We start from the raw sequence: 13,508 nt of genomic DNA on the forward strand, positions 1-13,508 counted from the left end.
GCCTCAGGACAGGAACTCTGGTATTAATTAGGCAAGGTGTTCCACTGCGAAACTGGACACCAGGGAAATAACAGGTCTGGATTGCAATTCTGACAGCTTCTAAGATGTATCTATGTTTTCAGTTCTCTCAACAAAAACTAAGGCAAAATCAGTCCTTTCCCAAAAGAGTGGAATGAAGAAAGATGATTTCCCAAATGAGATGTTTTTTAGTGAAACAGAGTATGGAATAGCGATACAGTTGAGCCTTGAACAACCTCCGGGGGTTAGGGGAGCCAGCCCTCACCACAGTGGGAAATCCACGTATAACTTAGAGTCGGCCCTCCATGTACAGAGTTCCTCAACATCCACGGTTCCTTTGTATCTTAGATTCTGCATCCACACTTTCAACCAACCTGAAATCATGTAGTACTGTAGTATTTACTACGGAAAAAAGTCCGCATCTAAGTGGACCCTCACAGTTCAAATCTGTGTAGTACAAGGGTCAACTGTATTTTATCTATTTTTTTTTTTCAGTGTAAAAGCTCTTGAACTATTTAGAATAACAGGTATTTAGCCCTTGCTTTCAGATGTAGGTGCCTAGGACTGCTGTGTATGAGAGGTTCTGGAAGGTTCTGACTTAGTTGTGTAGAATCTGATAAATTTCTATTCCTGATCAGATTCCTTCCCTATCTGGCCTAATCCTTGGCCAGTTACTCGGGAGAAAACAGAAGCTTAACAGGTGGGATTCATCATTGCTGTTCTAGCTTAGTTTCTTTCTTGTCAAGAACTAACAAGTAAGAGGTCACTGGAATTTATTCACACCCAAGGTTCTCACCTGTGTCAGCTGCAAATCAGTGCCTTGGGTTTTCCCAATTAGTTACCTGGAGCTCGTTCTTTCTTACTTTCAGGTGCAAGGCTGAGGTCTTGTTTTCTCTGCCTTTGGATGAGTCAAGGATCCTTTAGAACTGCAACAACTTGAAATCTCAGGAAGTCCCTAAATATGCAGATTAAATGATAGTCAATATCTTTTCACTGGGTCACATTGTCTCAACTACATAGCTAGGGATAAACCACAGACATGCACTGAAGCACAGGAAGACTTGAACTGGTAAAACTTTTCTTTACTTCCCTGAATCAGAACCGTATACTCTCCCCGCCGTCACCACTGCCCCCCCCCCCACCGCCACACACACACACCAACCTTGATATTGGACTTGGCCATGCGATTTGCTTTGGACACAGGAATAGAGCTGAACTGCAAATCCATGAGTTTTGAGGTAATGTGTGATGCATCATTTCTGTGGCAGTAGCTGACGAGTACAGCCTCTCACACCAAGGCTGCCAGGGAGAACCAAGGTGGAACTCAGAGAAAGGTCTTGGCGTTGGCTGCCCAGGATTGCTTACTGTGGGTGGGCCCAGTCTGGCCTAATAGCGGTGGTGGAGGGGGTGGGGCACGTTAGCGACCTCTGACGTCTCTGTCTCTCTCCTTCTCTGTGCCTGTCTCTCACTTTAGAATCATGACTACAGAAATAGTTATAGAGGTGAAAAATAAATCTCCTGGAAATTATGCGGTGTGTTTATTGTCTGAATTCTCATTTAAGCATCACCTGAGATCGTCTGCTTTGCAAAGAAACTGAAGTCCAGAGAAGTTTCAGGATTTCCCAGAGCACACACTTAGTGAGAATCAGGCTGGAAACTCTTCTCCCTTCCATCTCAGTGCCCTGTGCACTGCTCAGTGAGGCCTCCCAGTTCTGCCACATAATAATCATTTGGCCTTGGAAAATCACTTAATCTCTCTGGACTCCCATAATGGCAGGGTTAGGGTATCAGATGAGACAGATAAGGCTTCATTCATCTAAAATAATTAATTAGTAGTGTTTCATGACTCTTCTCACAGGGCAATGTTCTCCTGTTGTGAATGCTATGGATTCAAGGACCTCTTGAGGTCTTCAAGGCAGCTTGTTACAGGAAGAAAATCAATAACTTTAGTCAGACTTGAGTTCAAATCTCAATTCTACTTATCAGCTATTATTTAAATGCTCTCAGTCTAAATTTTCTCATCAATAAAATGGGAGCTAACATTAGCTTTGTGGGCTGTCTTATTTGATGTCCATAAAACCCATGTTCACAAGTTCAGTGATGCCTGGTTTATGAATTTCAATGTATGTCAACTCCGGCTCCTGTTCTTCCCCCTTAGTTCAACAGTGATTTTGATCCATTTAAATGTTTTCTCCTTGGATGTATAAGCTAAGCCTAATATGTGTTTTATTTTGTTGTTCAACAAAATAAGTTCAACAGTGATTTTGATCCATTTAAATGTTTTCTCCTTGGATGTATAAGCTAAGCCTAATATGTGTTTTATTTTGTTGCCCATTTCAGTAGAGCTTCATCATCCCTTGACACGGACTTGAAGGCTTTCTCTTCAGCGATTTAGAGGCCTTTTAATCTACAGAGAGTTTTGATTCCTAGAGGAGAAAATTTTCTGATGGAACATTCAGACTCAGCTGAGAAGGGGTGAAAGGGAGCCAGTTTTGTGCCGATGTCTTCACTCTGCCCCAATGACACTGACCTTCTTGTTGTTTCTTAAACATTCTTGGCATGTTCCCATCTCAGGGACTTGGCAATAAATATTCCTCTGCTTGGAAAGCTCTTCCCTCACATATCCATAGGATTTGTTCCTTCTCATTCTGGTTTTTGCTCAAATGTTATTTTCTCAATGACCTTCCTTTATCCATTTAAAATTACAAATCTCCCCCGGTCATAGAAATCTCTATTCCACCCTATTTTTTCCCTCTAACACTTTCTTTTTTTCTTTACCACTTGACATATTGTATATTTTACTTATTTATTGCTTCTTTCTTCTCACTAAAATGTAAGCTCCATGAGGGCGGGGATTTCTTTTTAAACCAATGTATCCCCAGCACAGAATGGTTCCTGGAGCACTATAACCACCCACTACATATTTGGCTGGTTTTTATTTTGTGCATCTGAATAGACAATATATTCCTAAGATCTTCAGGTGGCCATCTGGAAGGCACCTAGTGCCTGCAGAATGACTATGGGCAGTCGTTTTGCATCACTTTCTTTTCTTCATCTGGATTCAGATAAGGAGGTGAGAAGAAAAAGTAGACAAGGAAGAAATAAGTCCCCCAAAGTCAGAACCACCTAGGAGACCTCAACTAGCCTATGAAGGAGCAGCCAGTTACATTCGTATTCAAACCCCTGCCTTAACAGGCGGCAAAAGATCTCAGTTTTGCAAGTTTGTTTTGAGACAAGTTTCTCAAAAGTATTCTTTTAATTCCATTTAGTACGTAGGATTTTTTAATATTTTTCCTCTTATTTTCTTTCATTGGTGGGATGTGAGCTAAGGGAAGGTGGCTGTAGGATGACGATGTTGTCTGCTGATTTAAGTATTCTGCCCCACCTTTGGCTCAGTTCTTCAGATGCCAACAGGATGAAACTGAATTTGGTGCCTAGTATGATGGGAAAGAGATTTTCTTCCTAACACACTATCCAGTGGTAGACAAGGAACTGTGAAATGCATCATCTTAACAGGATGATTGTTTTCAAGTAATCCTTTTCATGGAAAGACATTCAGAATAATTTTTCTTTGAGGCAAAGATACATTTAGAGACCTGGGGGCATGAAACGCCAAAAGTCTTGTTACAGAGTAGAAGAGGGGGCAAGCTAAAGTGTTTGAAAGGCAGGGGAAGGAGCTCAGGAAAGTTAACCAACTATTAAACTTTTTTTTGATACAGTTCTGCAACAATAGGAACTATTGGGTTGGCCAAAAAGTTCGTTCGGAAGAGGTTATGGCAAAACCTGAACGAACTTTTTGGCCAACCCAACACATAATCAATTCTAAAATAACAAGGTCTTTTGGAGGCTATAGGTGATGATTTGCAATTGTTTCTACTTAATTTATCCAACTGGGCATAAGAGTAAGCAAGTTTGTGAGTGTACTAACTGGTTAAGATTCTATGAAGATCAGCATTTCTGTCTCAGACATTTCTTTTCTGAACTTAATGACCTATTTATTTACTTATTAGTATTGATCCTCATCAGAAGCTTCCAGCACACCAAAAAGTGTACTAAGGCCTGCTAATATGCCTCACGTACAATAGGCAATTCGTGAATGTTGCGCTATATCCTCCCTTCCTTGTGTAAACTTTTCTGTTCCTAAGGTCAGTTTTATTTTAACTTTTTTTTTAGTCTTTTTTTAAATTGAAGTATAGTTGATTTATAATGTTGTGCCAGTCTCTGCTGTACAGCAAAGTGACTCCGTTATACACATGTATACATTCTTTTTTTAATATTCTTTTCCATTATGGTTTTCCATTATGGTTTATCCCAGAAGATTAGTTATAGTTCAATGTGCTACACAGTAACACCTTGTTGTTTATCCTTTCTTTTTAAGTTTCTTTCTTTTTTTTAAAAAAGTACATTTCTTCCTTTAAATTAATATATGATTGTTAAAGTCTGTGACTTTATAATGAACTAAAATGAAATAACCTCATCACCCATACACAACCATAGTGAACATTTTCATTAATTTTTCCCCCAGATTTCATCCTGCCCTATTAGAGGCTTAATTTAAAAGTTTTTAGTATTGAACAGTTATTTGTACACACATGTTCACAGCAACATTATTCTCAATAGCCAAATGGTGGAAGCAATCTAACTGCCCATCAGTGGATGAATGGATACACAAAGTGAGATATACATACACAATGGAATATTATTTAGCCAGAAGAAGGGATGAGGTATTGAAACATGCTAGGGCATAGATGAACCTTGAAGACATTATGCTGAGTAAAATACTCCAGTCACAAAAGGATAAATACTGGAGGATTCCACTTACTTGTGGTACCTAGGTCAAATTCATAGGCAGAAAGTAGAACAGTGGTTGCCAAGGACTGAGGGTAGAGGGAAATGGGAAGTTATTGTTTAATGGGTACGAAGTTTTGGTTTGAGAAAATGGAAGAAGTTCTTGAGGTGGATGGTGGTGATGATTTCACAATATGAATGTGCTAAGTGTTACTGAACTGTGTGCTTAAAAATGGTTAAATGGTGAACTGTATATTTTAGCACAATAAAAAGCTTTTAGTTATAAAAGTGACACATGCCTATGATAAAAAAAATTAAAATGCATACATTGAAAAGTAAAGCTTTTCTTACCTACCTCCCCTCCTCACTTGCACAACCCAGAGATAAACATTCTAGCCAGTTTCATATTTCTACTTTTGACATACCTGCACCTGTAACTGGCACAAGGATCCGCCAATTCCTCTTCCTTGGCTTTGAGTGGCCATGACCCTTGGGGACCTGACGGTACCCTAAAGAGTCCAGTTAGGCTTACAGTCTTAGAGGATGTTATTGGTGTCATTATGCTTGCTATGCTGTGGCAGATACATACAGTAGGATGCTCTCAGCTGCAAAGTAATAGAAAATCAGAAACAAACTGGCTTAAACAGTAAGAAAATTTATTGTCTTACGTAGGATATTCAGAGGTAGGGCAGGCACTAAACCAGAGATGACTGTCAATAAAAATGTCATCAAGGACCAGGTTCTTCTTTTCTCTCCTCCGCTGTCCTTAGCATTGGCTTCAGCATAAAGCTTCCCATGGTTCTAAGATGCTGCAAGTACGCATGAGGGCTCTATGCTTTCTTGTCTCATGTTTTATTAGCTGAGACTGGCTGAGTTCTGTCCATGTCTAGTAATAACTAGTAGTAAAGGCATATTGGTCTAAGGGTACAAAGTTTCAATTATGTAAGGTGAATAAGCTCTGGAGATCTAAGGTACAGTATGGTAACGATAGTTAACATACTTATTGTATACACAAGCCTACCTCATTTTTATTGCATTTCACAGATACTGCGTTTTTTTACAAATTGGAGGTTTGTGGCAACCCTGGGTCAAGCAAGTCTATTGGGGTCATTTTTCCAATAGCATTTGCTCACTTTTGTCTCTGTGTCACATTTTGATAATTTTTGCAATATTTCGAACTCCACCAGCTAAAAGATTATGACTTGCTGAAGGCTCAGATGATGGTTAGCATTTTTTAGCAATAAAGTATTTTAAATTAAGGTATGCATATTATTTTTTTAGACATAATGTTACTGCACATTTAATAGATTACAATATAGTGTAAACATAACTTTCATATGCACTGGGAAACCAAAAACTTCATGTGCCTCACTTTAATGTGATACTAGCTTTATTGTGGTGGTCTGGAACTGAACCCGAAATATCTCTGAGGTATGCCTGTACTTGAAATTTGCTAAGAGGATAGATCTTAAATCTTCTCAACACACACACACAGGTCACTATGTAGAGGTGATGGATATGTTAATTCGCTTGATTGTGGTGGTCATTTCACAATGTATATGTGTATCAAGTTGTTCACCCTAAATATATATAAAAATATAATTTTTATGTCAATGACATTTCAAAGCTGTTACAAACAAACAAACTAGTAGCAAGTGGGATGGGAGTACCGTGATTAGCTTAGACTTATCACCTAGGTTGAAAAGGCTGGAGGGGGAATCGACCAGTGTCTGCTATAGGCTGTCTCCTGGTTCAGAAGGGTGCATTATGAACAAGGCTATGCAAGTCCATCTCATTTCCCAGTGCTTTACTTAACAAGCCTCTCCAACTTCTGCACACACACAGCCCCACCCCGCACTGTAACATACCCCAAGTCAGCTGGGTAGTTTATTAGGAAAGCCAATCAGAGAGACCTTTGTCCTCCTTAGCGTGGCCTTGGAGGCTACATCTTACTTGCCTCTTGTGAAGTCTCAATACTGCACAATATAGGACACTTGCCCAGAACTGCAAAACATTTCCAGTGGATCCAGGCTTTCCTTCACATCTGGCACATGAGCTCTGGTCAAGTGCTTCCCACCCACCTCTCCTGCTTGTCCAACATCAATATTCCAGGCAAAATACCAAAATTACATATACCTTGCATGTAATTAACCAAGGGTATAGTTAAAGGGAAAAAACACACCTCGATTAAAGAGAATGTAGGTTATCACCTTGCTTAATATACAGTTGACCCTTGAACATCATGGGGGTTAGTGGTGCTAATCCTCCGTGCCGTTGAAAATCTGAGTATAGCTTATAGTTGGCCCTCAGTAACCGCCGTTCGGCATCTGTGGTTTGGCATCCGTGAATTCAACCAACTGTGGACCGTATAGTACTGTAGTATTTACTACTGAGAAAAGTTCACGTATAGTGGGCCCGCACAGTTCAAATCTGCGTTGTTCAAGGGTCAACCATATAAAGAAATGAAGGGTAACTGAAGGCTATATGAGGAGCACAAAAGAGAGGCAATTCTGATTCCACGTTTGGACTGCTGGAGCGTGGTCCAGATGGAACCAACTGCCACTCACTGAGGTTATGTTATATACATTCTCTAAGGTATTAGATGGTCTTTACTTAATAAATCACTCCCCTTTCTTCAATCTGCTCCTCTCTACTGGAACCTTAGGGAGGGAAGTACAGTGAAGGGTAGGGCATTAGAGTAAAATGATCTGGATTTGGAATACCTTATGCTCTTCCTTTCTAACCCGGGCCCTGTGAACGGCTCTGAAAGAAGCGTGGTGAGAAGGACAAGGGCCGTTCTGCCAACAATAAGGTAGCGACCATAGAATACACCATCTCCATTCACAAGCACATCCATGGAGTGGGTTTTGAGAAACACACCCCTTGGGCACTCATAGAGATTCGGAAATTTGCCACGGAGGAGATGCGAATTCCAGATATGCTCATTGACGCCAGGCTCAGCAAAGCTGTCTGGGCTGAAGGAATAAGGAATGTCCCATACTGTATCCATGTGTGACTGTCCAGAAAATGTAATGAGGATGAAGATTCACCAAACAAGCTCTATACATTGGTCACCTATGTATCTGTCACCACTTCCAAAAATCTACATTCAGTCGGTGTGGATGAGAACTGACCTGTGATTGACAAAGTTATAAAACCATCAAAAACAAATGACCTGGATTTGAATCTGCCAATTCCCAGGTTTATGATCTTTAGAAAGTTACTCTCAATCTTTCCTAGGTCTCAATTTCTTCACACATAAATGGGGGTAATAACATCTACCCCCATGCAGGTGTTATGAAGACTAAAAATATTAACATATGGAATTAACATATAACATTACCATACGGAATTAACATATGGTACAGTGCCTAACACATAATAGGCTATCAGTACATATGACTATCATCCTTCCTACCAAACATGCTCATCTTAAATATTTAAAAAATAATACTCCTTTTGCCTTATGTCCTCCGCAACACTTAATCTTTTTTCTTACCTTCAATGTCAAACTCCTTATTTTTGTTTTCCTCACTCCAATTCACTCAAACTCACTGAAATACGGCTCTCCTTCCTCCCCCAGCCAACTGACACTGCTCTCCCTAATGTCACCAACCACCTCTTTGTTGCCGTCCAATCACACTTTTTAGTTCTTACCTTACTTGTCCTCTCTATAACTTCTGGCCAAGTAGATCTTCCCAGATCTTGAAACTCTTTTCTGGATTTCTGTACTCAGAGGTCAGTTAGGATGCTTTTGGCAGCAGGTAAAAGAAACCTCAATCCAAACTGGTTTAAACAATAAGAAAGTTTATCTCACTTAACAGTAAGCTCAAATAGAGGGCTGGCTCCAGAGCAATGGATACCATGATTGAACATCACCAGGAATCTAGGTTCTTTTTGCTTTACTGTCCACAACATCCTAAGATTAGTTCCTCTCATGATCACAAAATGGCTGCCAACAGTAAGTAGCGCAGCATATGCTTCCTGGTTCCCAACCAGAGGAATGGAGGAACCTCTCCTCCCAATCATGAAATAAAGTCCTTGATCTGACTGGGTCAATGGAGGTCACATGTCCACTTTTGGAACCGTAATAGTCACCAGAGAAATGCCATACACTGATTGGCTGAGGGTATCTTTTCTGAGTCCCATGCCTATGTGTGTGTGGAGTGAATATCTGAACAGAATCAGGAGTCTCTTAGCAAAGAAGCAGGGAGGGACGATGCTAAGCAGGCGACCAATGGTATCTACTATATTCACTTTCCTGATTTTCCTCTTGGCTATTCTTCTCAGTTTCTCTTCTGTGCATTTTTCTTTCCTGGACTACCACTTAAATGTTGTTTATCATTTAAGATAATTCTACTTTCAGTCCTCTTCTATTCAGACTACACTTTCTCTGTGGGCTACCAATGCCTTACCTTTGATTACTATCTTGAATTAAAGAGATATCTCTGTTACGCGTTATCTCGCTGAGTCTTAAGCTCCTAAGACTCCTAAATAAGGTGTATATCATCAGCCAAAGTGTCTCTTCCAAGCTCCATACCATAAATTCCAAAACAACTAACACACAATATTACCTATGGCCAGCAGAATAATCCCCCCACCTCCCAAAGATGTCTATGTCTTAATCCCCAGCACCCATAAATATGTTAGGTTATGTGGCAAGGGACAATTAGGGCTACAGATGTAATTAAGGTTGCTAATCAGCTGACATTAAGATAGGGAAGATTACCCTGGACTCTCCAGATGGACCCAAAGTAATTACAAGCCTTTAAGGTAGAAGAGGGAGGAAGGGTGTTGAGAATTTAGCTAAACTATTTCATAATATTGCTGCCTTGGCATTCATTTTTAGTGGCTAAGTGGCCTACAGGGGCCTTGAACTGACACTAGCCTCTCCCTCAAGTGCATGTCCAGATAACAGCCCATGTACTAGACAATAGCCTGCAGATTCACAAGTAAGTATAAATCCCAGATATGACTTTCCCAGTGCCCCTGGTGATAAATAGTCTCTCCTGCTTCCCAGCTCCTTCCCCTGTGCACCCCACTTAGATAAGACCTCCACAGAGGTTACCAAAACTCTGCTCTTTTTAGTTTGAATCCACCAATCTGGACTTAGCCTAGGAACCCCAAAAGCACTCAATTGTAGACCCTAAGTAAGACATGTACCCAGGGTCCTGCTGCCCACTCTCTCCTGCACCTTGACACCCCCCACCCCGTGGCCCCTTTGACGTGTGCCATGTACCTCCTCTAGGACCCATGAGTAATAAATTTCTCTATTTCACTTTCCCTTGTAGTCTACTTAACAAATGCTAATTTCACAAAAATCACAACAGGGGAGAGAGGGCTAGAGAGATGGCAATGTGAAAAGGCATCAGTCAGACAGTGCTGGTTTTGAACACGGAAGAATGGGGCCCTGAGCCAAGGAATGCAGGAGGGCTCTAGAAGCTGGAAAAAAAAGGCAAGGAAACATTCCCTCCTAGCGCCTCCAGAAAGAATGGAGTCTTGCTGATACCTTGGTTTTTGCCAAGTGAGATCCATTTTGGATTTCTGACCTCCAGAACCGTAAGATAATCAATTTGTACTGTTTTAAGCCACTAAGTTGCTTTAATTTGTTACAGCATAGAAAACAATATACTTCCTATATTCAACCTGTGTAAGTGAACCACCATATTCTCCAGCAAATCTGCTTTTCTTTCTGTGCTCCTTTTTCAGGTGATATCACCACTATCATGCATCCAGTTACCCAGCTGGGAGTCATCCTTGACCTCTACCTCTCCCCACATTTAATTCATCACTAATTTCTGTCTGTTCTTTCTACCTCTAAAATAACATCTTTGTTCCACTGCATCTCTGCTACTACCTCTTTCAGGCTACAGTACTGAACTGCTAGAATTATGTAACAGTGGAGTTCTGTATTCCACTCCAGTCTGTTCTCTATACTTTCATATATTTAAAAATGGAGATCCATAGGAAGAAATACATTTCACATCAAGATCTAGGACACACACACTCTGAATGAAAAGTTTCACAAAACCATAATTCCCATATACTCTTTTGCAATGTGTGCTATTTTCTATTCTATGTATTTAAATTTAAAAAAAAAAACAGCTATTGGTGACTCACTACAGTGATTTCATATCTGACCAATGGATCATGACCTGTAGTTTGAGAACATATTTTTCTACCTGGCTACTAGAATGCTCTTTCTAAAATACAATCATTATTTTCCTTAAAATCTCTCAGTGGCCTCCCACTACTTTAAGGATAAAGTTCAAACTTTAACACAGCTTGTAAGATCCACCATTTCCCAGCGTCTTTATGAACACAGCTTCATCTGTCTCGGCTCTAACTGGTTCATTTTCATTTTGCGATCCAACCATACCTATTTACTTTCTGGACTCAGAATGTATCTACTGATAGAATGCTCTTCCCCACATCCTCTTCTTGTAGCTAATTCCCCCTCATTCTACCTTCTCAGCTTAGACTCCACTTCCCTCTGAATGCTTTCCCTGGACACCTGGCCCAGGTTAGGTACCCCTACTGCATGCTCCCTCAGCACCCTGGACTTCCTATCACCCTGCATTTCAACTGTGCCAGTGTTCTTTAAGAGCAGGTATACTTGGTAGGCCTTCAGTAAATATTGATTGAATAAATGAAACTATTTTGGTGGGTTCCCATCTTAAGTCCATTGAGTGGACATTTTGTACATTTGCAAATAGTTGAATATTTGGATTCTTTCCCACCACTGTAACGTTCTGAAGAAGGCAAAGGTCTGGAACTGAACTGTCTATATAGATACTTGTTTGCTGATTCATAAACAGTTTCTACAGTTTAGCTCCGTGTGAAGCAGCACAGAACACGGGTTCAAGATTCACTAGATCTCTCATACTGAAACATGACCTAGCATCTCGTAGTCTTAATTTCCTCATCTGAATTCCACTACCCCAGTCAATATTTACCCTTAGATATGCCCAGCATCCCAAATTCAATTTGTGTAACTGATGGGGACAATATAATAGCTTGCTCATAGGACTGAGAAGCCAGTGAGTTAAATAATATAAAATACTTACATAAAACAATAAAAAATACTTTGCAGATTATGTTTAGCTATTAGATTTTATATTTAGCTACCACATACAGACACACATGCCTATGTCAGGTTACGCCAACACCCTAAATTACACTGATTAAGGAGTTCAAGTAGGGTACTTCCCTGGCAGTCCAGTGGTTAAGACCTCGCCTTCCAATGCAGGGGGTGCAGGTTTGATCCCTGGTCAAGGAGCTAAGATCCCACATGTCTCACGGCCAAAAAAACAAAACATAAAACAGAAGCAATATTGTAACAAATTCAATAAAGACTTTAAAAATGGTCCACATCAAATTAAAAAAACTTAAAAAAACAAAACCAAAAGGAGTGCAAGTAGGATGAAGAATATGGATAAAGGGTACATACCCATAAATATGGATTATCCCGCATGATCCAACCTCACGAATACTTCGATGTAGCTATAATATGGTCTGTAATATCATGGTCTTTTATTCAGAGTTTTTCCCTCAGAACTTGCCTGTTCCTTTAAAAGAAAACTAAAGTTTCACTAGTGTAACTAATTTAGCCTGCAATATCAGTTTTAGGGTATTTAATGACCTTCTTATGGGGAGGGCTCCAAAATCAGGTAAGTGACATCAGATTGACATACGATGGTTTTCCTATGGTAGGAAGGAATAACAAACACCCCACAAATGAAAAGAACAAGTGGTTCTTGCGGTCTCCATCAGCCAGCCCTTCAGTGCTATCTGACTATTTATGTAACTAGATGATTATACATACCTGTCTTCACTTCTTTCAGATACTCCTATAAAATGGTGTGGCCTAATTCCTCCCTCTGAATGTTAGCATGCTACAAAATGCCCGAAGAATGAATTATGCTTTAAGCATTTTGGATATGACATGATACTCTGCTGATATAAGAATAAAAATTCAAACTGCCTAACCCCAAATCAGATTGGCACACTCAAAACAAATTATTTAGGAATATTTTTCTCATTTTTACATCAGTTACCTTACAACCTAATTTGAAGGTGGTGGAAATTCATCAAGGAATACAGAATCAGCAAAATAATGTAGATTGATACATAAATAGTATAATAAAGTCTTATAAATATTTTATGAAAGAATATAAACATTGTCATTAACTTTCACCTCATTCATTCACTTGGTATACACATCCCGTTATTTTCCAGGCACTTGTCCAGTTGCTAGGGATATAACAGTGAAAAGACAAAGTCCTGCTTATGGAGGTTACATTTTCTGACAAGAAGGGAGAAGATAAAAGAATAAATTAGGGGAGGGATAAATTGGAAGTTTGGGATTGACATATATATATACACACTGCTATATTTAAAATAGATAACCAACAAGGATCTACTGTACAGCACAGGGAACTCTACTCAACATCCTGTAATAATATAAATGGGAAAAGAATTTGAAAAAGAATAGGTATATGTATAACTGAATCACTTTGCTTTACACCTGAAACTAACACAACATTGTAAATCAACTATACTCCAAAGTAAAATAAAATAAAATAAAACCTTAAAAAAAAGAATAATTAAATAAGAACTTCAGGTACTGATATGTGCTATAAAGAACATGAAACAAATGATATAAAATGCCTAAAGTAGTGGACATGGGAGGGGCTTGGAGT

At 39.6% G+C, this 13,508-nt stretch overlaps 1 pseudogene across 1 annotated transcript; it reads left to right on the forward strand.

The window, feature by feature from the left end:
• Nucleotides 1-5,289: 5,289 nt before the first annotated feature.
• LOC309825374 (large ribosomal subunit protein eL31-like) lies at nt 5,290-7,939 on the forward strand (annotated as a pseudogene). Its single transcript has 2 exons — nt 5,290-5,310; nt 7,577-7,939. The product of its transcript is annotated as a large ribosomal subunit protein eL31-like (transcript).
• The last annotated feature ends 5,569 nt before the right edge of the window (nt 7,940-13,508 follow it).

Source organism: Grampus griseus (assembly GCF_964374135.1).
Source record: "Grampus griseus genome assembly, chromosome: 7".
In the NCBI taxonomy this organism is placed as follows: domain Eukaryota; kingdom Metazoa; phylum Chordata; class Mammalia; order Artiodactyla; family Delphinidae; genus Grampus; species Grampus griseus.